The 7,621-nt window shown below is 37.1% G+C and overlaps 1 pseudogene across 1 annotated transcript; it reads left to right on the top strand.

Annotated features, from left to right (window-relative positions):
• Window positions 1-4,991: 4,991 nt before the first annotated feature.
• Window positions 4,992-7,056, top strand: LOC309656382 (hsc70-interacting protein pseudogene; annotated as a pseudogene). Its single transcript has one exon. The product of its transcript is annotated as a hsc70-interacting protein pseudogene (transcript).
• The last annotated feature ends 565 nt before the right edge of the window (window positions 7,057-7,621 follow it).

Genomic DNA, 7,621 nt, shown 5'->3' with positions numbered 1-7,621 from the left:
TCTACAAAAAATGCTAACAGAATATCTCTAAGTGGAAAACACAAGAGGAGAAAAGGACCTACAAAATCAAACCCAAAACAATTAAGAAAATGGTAATAGGAATATATATATCGATAATTATCTTCAATGTGAATGTATTAAATGCCCCAACCAAAGGACATAGTCTCACTAAATGGATACAACATCAAGACCCATATATATGCTGTCTAAAAGAGACCCACTTCAGACCTAGGGACACATACAGACTGAAAGTGAGAGGATGGAAAAAGATATTCCATGCAAATGGAAATCAAAAGAAAGCTGGAGTAGCAGTACTCATATCAGATAAAATAGACTTTAAAATAAAGAATGTTACAAGAGACAAGGAAGGACACTGCATAACGATCAAGGGATCAATCCAAAAAGATATAACAATTATAAATATATAAAATCAGCTCAACACATAAGGCAAATGCTAACAGCTATAAAAGAGGAAATCAACAGTACCACAATAATAGTGGGGGACTTTAACACCTCACTTACACCAATGGACAGATCATCCAGACAGAAAATTAATAAGGAAACACAAGCTTTAAATGACACAATAGACCAGAGAGATTTAATTGATTAAATTCCATCCAAAACCAGCAGATTACACTTTCTTCTCAAGTGCACACAGAACATTCTCCAGGATAGATCACATCTTGGGTCACAAATCAAGACTCGGTAAATTTAAGAAACTTGAAATCATATCAAGCATCTTTTCTGACCACAACGCTATGATATTAGAAATGAATTACAGGGGAAAAAACGTAAAACAAGCAAACACATGGAGGCTAAATAATATGTTAGTAAATAACCAAGATATCACTGAAGAAATCAAAGAGGAAATCAAAAAATACCTAGAGACAAATGACAATGAAAACACGACAACCCAAAACCTATGGGATGCAGCAAAAGCAGTTCTAAGAGGGAAGTTTATAGCAATACAATCCTACCTCAAGAAACAAGAAAAATCTCAAGTAAACAATCTAACCTTACACCTAAAGTAATTATAGAAAGAAGAACAAACAAAACCCAAAGTTAGTAGAAGGAAAGAAATCATAAAGATCAGAGCAGAAATAAATGAAATAGAAACAAAGAAAACAATAGCAAAGATCAACAAAACTAAAAGCTGGTTCTTTGAGAAGATAAACAAAATTGATAAACCTTTATCCAGACTCTTCAAGAAAAAGGGGGAGAGGACTCAAATCAATAAAATTAGAAATGAAAAAGGAGAAGTTACAACAGACACTGCAGAAATACAAAGCACCATAAGAGACTACTACAAGCAACTCTATGCCAATAAAATGGACAACCTGGAAGAAATGGACAAATTCTTAGACAGGTATAACCTTCCAAGACTGAACCAGAGAGAAACAGAAAATATGAACAGACCAATCACAAGTAATTAAATTGAAATCATGATTAAAAATTTTCCAATGAATAAAAGTCCAGGACCAGATGTCTTCACAGGTGAATTCTATCAAACATTCAGAGAAGAGCTAACATCTATCCTTCTCAAACTGTTGCAAAAAATTGCAGAGGAAGGAACACTCCCAAACTCATTCTGTGAGGCCACCATCACCCTGATACCAAAACCAGACAAAGATACTACAAAAAAAGAAAATTACAGACCAACATCACTGATGAATATAGATGCAAAAATCCTCAATAAAATACTAGCAAACAGAATCCAACAGCACATTAAAAGGATCATACACCATGATCAAGTGGGATTTATTCCAGGGATGCAAAGATTCTTCAATATATGCAAATCAATCAATGTGATATACCATATTAACAAATTGAAGGATAAAAACCATATGATCATCTCAATAGATGCAGAAAAAGCTTTTGACAAAATTCAACATCCATTTATGATAAAAACTCTCCAGAAAGTGGGCATAGAGGGAACCTACCTCAACAAAATAAAGGCCATATACAACAAACCCACAGCAAACATCATTCTCAATGGTAAAAAACTGAAAACATTTCCTCTAAGATCAGGAACAAGACAAGGATGTCCACTCTCACCAATATTATTCAACAGTTTTGGAAGTCCTAGCCATGGAAATCAGAGAAGACAAAGAAATAAAAGGAAGACAAACTGGAAAAGAAGAACTAAAACTGTCACTTTTTGCAGATAACATGAAACTATACATAGATAATCCTAAAGATGCTACCAGAAAGCTGCTAGAGCTAATCAATGAATTTGGTAAAGTTTTAAGATACAAAATTAATGCACAGATATCTCTTGCAGTCCTATACACTAACAATGAAAGATCAGAAAGAGAATTTAAGGAAATAATTCCATTCACCATTGCAGCAGAAAGAATAAAATACTTAGGAATAAACCTACCTAAGGAGGTAAAAGACCTGTACTCAGAAAACTGTAAGACACTGATGAAAGAAATCAAAGATGACACAAACAGATGGAGAGATATACCATGTTCTTGGATTGGAAGAGTCAACATTGTGAAAATGTCTATACTACCCAAAGCAATCTACAGATTCAATGTAATTCCTATGAAATTACCAATGGCATTCTTCACAGAATTAGAACAAAAAATTTTACAATTCATATGGAAACACAAAAGACCCCGAATAGCCAAAGCAATTCTGAGAAAGAAAACGGAGCTGGAGGAATCAGAATCCCCAACTTCAGACTATACTAGAAAGCTACAGTAATCAAGACAATTTGGTACTGGCACAAAAACAGAAATAAAGATCAATGGAACAGGATAGAAAGCCCAGAGATTAAACCCACGCACCTATGGTCAACTAATCTATGACAAAGGAGGCAAGGATATACAATGGAGAAAAGACAGTCTCGTCAATAAGTGGTGCCGGGAAAACTGGACAGCTACATGTAAAAGAATGAAATCAGAACACTCCCTAACACCATACACAAAAATAAACTCAAAATGGACTAAAGACCTAAATGTAAGACTGGACACTATAAAGCTCTTAAGGGAAATATAGGAAGAACACTCTTTGACATAAATCACAGCAAGATCTTTTTTGACCCACCTCCTAGATTAATGGAAATAAAAACAAAAATAAACAAATGGGACCTAATGAAACTTAAAAGCTTTTGCACAGCAAAGGAAACCATAAACAAGATGAAAAGACAACCCTCAGAATGGGAGAAATTATTTGCAAATGAAGCAACTGACAAAGGATTAATCTCCAAAATTTACAAGCAGCTCAATATCAAAAAAAAAAAACAACCCAATCCAAAAATGGGCAGAAGACCTAAACAGACATGTCTCCAAAGAAGATATACAGATTTCCCACAAACACATGAAAGGATGCTCAACATCACTAATCATTAGAGAAATGCAAATAGAAACTACAATGAGGTATCACCTCACACCAGTCAGAATGGCCATCATCAAAAACTCTACAAATAATAAATGCTGGAGAGGTTGTGGAGAAAAGGGAACCCTCTTGCGCTGTTGGTGGGAATGTAAATTGATACAGCCACTATGGAGAACAGTATGGAGGTTCCTTAAAAAACTAAAAATGGAATTACCGTATGACCCAGCAATCCCAGTACTGGGCATATACCCAGAGAAAACCATAATTCAAAAAGACACTTGCACCCCAATGTTCATTGCAGCACTATTTACAATAGCCAGGTCATGGAAGCAATCTAAATGCCCATCAACAGATGAATGGATAAAGAAGATGTGGTACATATATACAATGGAGTATTACTCAGCCATAAAAAGGAAGGAAATTGGGTCATTTGTAGAGATGTGAATGGACGTAGAGACTGTCATACCGAGTGAAGTAAGTCAGAAAGAGAAAAAAATATATCATATATTAACACATATATGTGGAATCTAGAAAAATGGTACAGATGAACCAGTTTGCAAGGCAGAAATAGAGACACAGATGTAGAGAAGAAACGTATGGGAGGGGGGGAAAAGCGGGAGTGGGGGATGAATTCAGAGATTGGGATTGACTTACATACATTAATATGTATAAAATAGATAACAAATAAGAACCTGCTGTATAAAAAAATTAAATTAAATTAAATTTAAAAAAAGAAAATGAGGAACCTAAATTAAAAATAAATAAATAAATGTCTTTTATTTTCTGGACTTACTGTGTATTTTAGAAGAGTCTACACTAACCGAGTAGCTTTGACGAATTTGAAGCATCCATTTCAACTCTAGCAATACCAATTCTGTTAAAAGCAAATTAATGAAACTTCTTCCCTCATTCAGTCTTACATTTTCCTCACATGGTCCTCCATTAACTATCCTGCTCTTTACATCTCATTTGTTTCTTGTTTGTGGCTTACAATTATCTCTCCAGCTTGACCATTACAGGACTTCTTCTTTACTGACCCTTTGCAATTACCCTTGAGTACAATTCTGTTCTTGACGGGCATCTCGTTCTGTTTCCTTTCCCACCCCATGTGATTCTAAGTGTTCTCAGGAGCTCAGCCCAGGGTAAGGCAATCTGCTTAGCTAGCTCTTCTAATGCATGAACACTGGGTCTGGCAACAAAAGATAAAAAAGATAAAAAATGAACAGGGAAGAAAACATAAATCACGTGGTTTATTAAGGGTCAGGAATTACCTGCTCTGATGCAGGAAAACGTCTAGAAGGTGAAGGATTCAAGCGGTACGTAAAGTTGGACAGGAAGTTGAGAGATGTCAAGAGATAAGTGGTCTTCTATAAGAATATATGTAAGTGGAGGATCTAATTGTTACTTCCTTTGAACATTTACTGAACAACCACTGTAATGCATAGCTGCCATGAAGAAAAGAAAGTTTAATAAGGAAGTAAAATTACAGATCAAAGCAGAAGCTTCTAGTCTAGACTTTTTCAGGTCTGGTTTTGGATCTTTTAAAACTAATTTTACAGAATTAGTTCAGTATGATATCACTTATATGTGGAATCTAAAAGAGAAAACAAACTGCCCTTTACGCGGTCACGCTGAGCTAGCGCCTGGGCCTGGGATGGGGCCGCAGCCTCCGCTCACCCGCCGCCTCCTGCTGCCTCCTGCCGCTTCCGGACCGTGGTCACCGGCAAAGTGAGCAAGCTTCGAGCCTTCATGAAAATGTGCAAGCAGGACCCAAGTGTTCTGCACACCGAGGAAATGAGCTTCCTGAGAGAGTGGGTGGAGCGCATGGGGGTAAAATACCACCTGCTACTCATAAAACTAAATTGGAAGAAAATACCAAGGAAGAAAAAACAGATAGTAAGAAGGCGGAGGAAAACATAAAGACAGACGAACCATCAAGTGAGGAAAGTGATCTAGAAATTGACAATGAAGGTGTGCTTGAACCAGGCACTGATGCCCCTCAAGAAATGGGAGATGAAAATGTAGAGATAACTGAGGAGATGATGGATCAGGCAAATGATAAAAACGTGGCTGCCACTGATGCCCTAAATGTTGGTGAACTACAGAAAGCCATTGACTCGTTCACAGATGCCATCAAGCGAAATCCTCGTTTGGTCATTCTGTATGCCAAGAGAGCAACTGTCTTCATCAAAGTACAGAAGTCAAATGCTGCCATCCGAGACTGTGACAGAGCTATTGAAATAAATCCTGATTCTGTTCAGCCGTACAAGTGACGAGGGAAAGCACACAGACTTTTGGGCCATTGGGAAGAAGCTGCCCATGATCTTGCCCTTGCCTGTGAGCTGGATTATGATGAAGACGCTAGTGCAATGCTGAAAGAAATTCAACCAAGGGCCCAGAAAATTGCTGAACGTCGGAGAAAGTATGAGCAAAAACGTGAAGAGAGAGAGATCCAAGAAAGAACAGAAAGGGTCAAGAATGCTTGGGAAGAACATGAGAGAGCCCAGAGGGAGGAAGAAGCCAGACGACAATCAGGAGCTCAGTATGGCTCTTTTCCAGGTGGCTTTGCTGGCGGAATGCCTGGTAATTTTCCTGGAGGAATGCCTAGAATGGGAGGGGGCATGCCTGGAATGGCAGGAATGCCTGGGCTCAATGAAATTCTTACTGATCCAGAGGTTCTTGCAGGCATGCAGGATCCAGCAGTTATGGTGGCCTTCCAGGATGTGGCTCAGAACCTGGCAAATATGTCAAAATATCAGAGCAACCCAAAGGTTATGAATCTCATCAGTAAGTTGTTGGCCAAATTTGGAAGTCAAGCATAATGCCCTTCTGACAAATAAAGCCCCTGCTGAAGGAAAAGCAACTTAGATCACCTAATGGATGTCATAATAATACAAACCAGTGTACCTCTGACCTTCTCATGAAGAAAGCTGGGGTGCTTTGAAGATAATCCGTACCCCTCTGCCCCAAATGCAGCTGAAACATTTTACAGTGGTTTGCCATTGGGGTATTCATTCAGATAATGTTTTCTTACTAGAAATTACAAACTTTAAACAACTTTTAAACCTTAAAAATATTTAAAACAAATTAAAAGGGTGTGTTAATTCCTACATTTTTCTTTACTAATCATTTTGGTTTTTTCCTTTGAATTAATTAGGCAAGGAAGATGCTTCAGTATGGAAGATTTATTGTTCAAGTTTGAGTGAAATAAAGATTTATTAGTGGGAGGCAAATGTAACATTTAAATAGATAAAGTTTGAGTTGGATATATGGTAACTGAGGCATTTGGATTTATCTTTCTAATTGCTTTATTATTGTTATGTTTAATGATTTGCTTCCATGAAACTATTGGGACCACCAGTATTGCAGTAGGACCTGGGTAGGGACTGGAAGAACTTGGCAGGGCAGCAGTAATCTTACTGCATTTTATATAATGTGTACCCTTGTGCAGATGCATTTAAATCTTACACTGTGGTGAAGGGATGATTTTTACACTGTTGCAGTAAAATCGGATTACTTAGCTCTGTTCTTGTCTGATATCTAAAATAAATGTTTCATATTCCCACGTATGGGAAATAAGGGAAAACTTTTCTTTTTGTATTTCTATGTTTAAAATGTTCTTTTCAGATCAGAAGATGCCCAACTCTTTGTCTGCTTTCTACTTGTTTTCACAGTTTTTTCCTCTTACTCTTCTTGGGCTAAAGATGATGCTTCTTCACTAGGATCATCACTGCTATCATCATTCACAGCATAATTATGCAAGCATATTTAATGCTGGGTTTAATTTAATATGTACAAATAGTGGCTATGTAGGGTAATCCCCATAATAGCTGTAGTTTCTTACTTGGCCAAGAGATTTCATATTTAATTGTTAGATTTCCTCTTTGGTGAAATCTTAACATACCAAAAGATGTTGGAAGAAGGGATTCCCTTTGGTATTTGGTCTCCTACTTAGGAAATACCTATTGCAGTTAGAGTTTATCTTGTAGTATTAATTTTTGGAGAAGTTTGAATTAATTGATACACAAAGAGGGGAACCTAAATTCCTAATCCAGCATGAACTAAAAAATTTGATGAGATGAGATTCATGGTGTTTCTTCATTGTGGAGTTGTCAGCATTGTGAAAGATGCATTGTTCTATTCAGCACTTAAATACTGCAGCCACATCCCCACCTCTCCTTATTCCTTCCCTCTCCTCCAAGGATAAAGAAGATGATAAATTTTCTGTTGTACATCCAATTCTTATATTAAATGAGGCTAAGTCCAGGCACTGTACCAG

The sequence above is a fragment of the Balaenoptera physalus genome, assembly GCF_965194825.1.
Source record: "Balaenoptera physalus genome assembly, chromosome: 1".
NCBI lineage: Eukaryota > Metazoa > Chordata > Mammalia > Artiodactyla > Balaenopteridae > Balaenoptera > Balaenoptera physalus.
The sequence above is the reverse complement of the archived record's forward strand: the minus strand, read 5'-3'. Positions and strand labels throughout refer to the sequence as shown.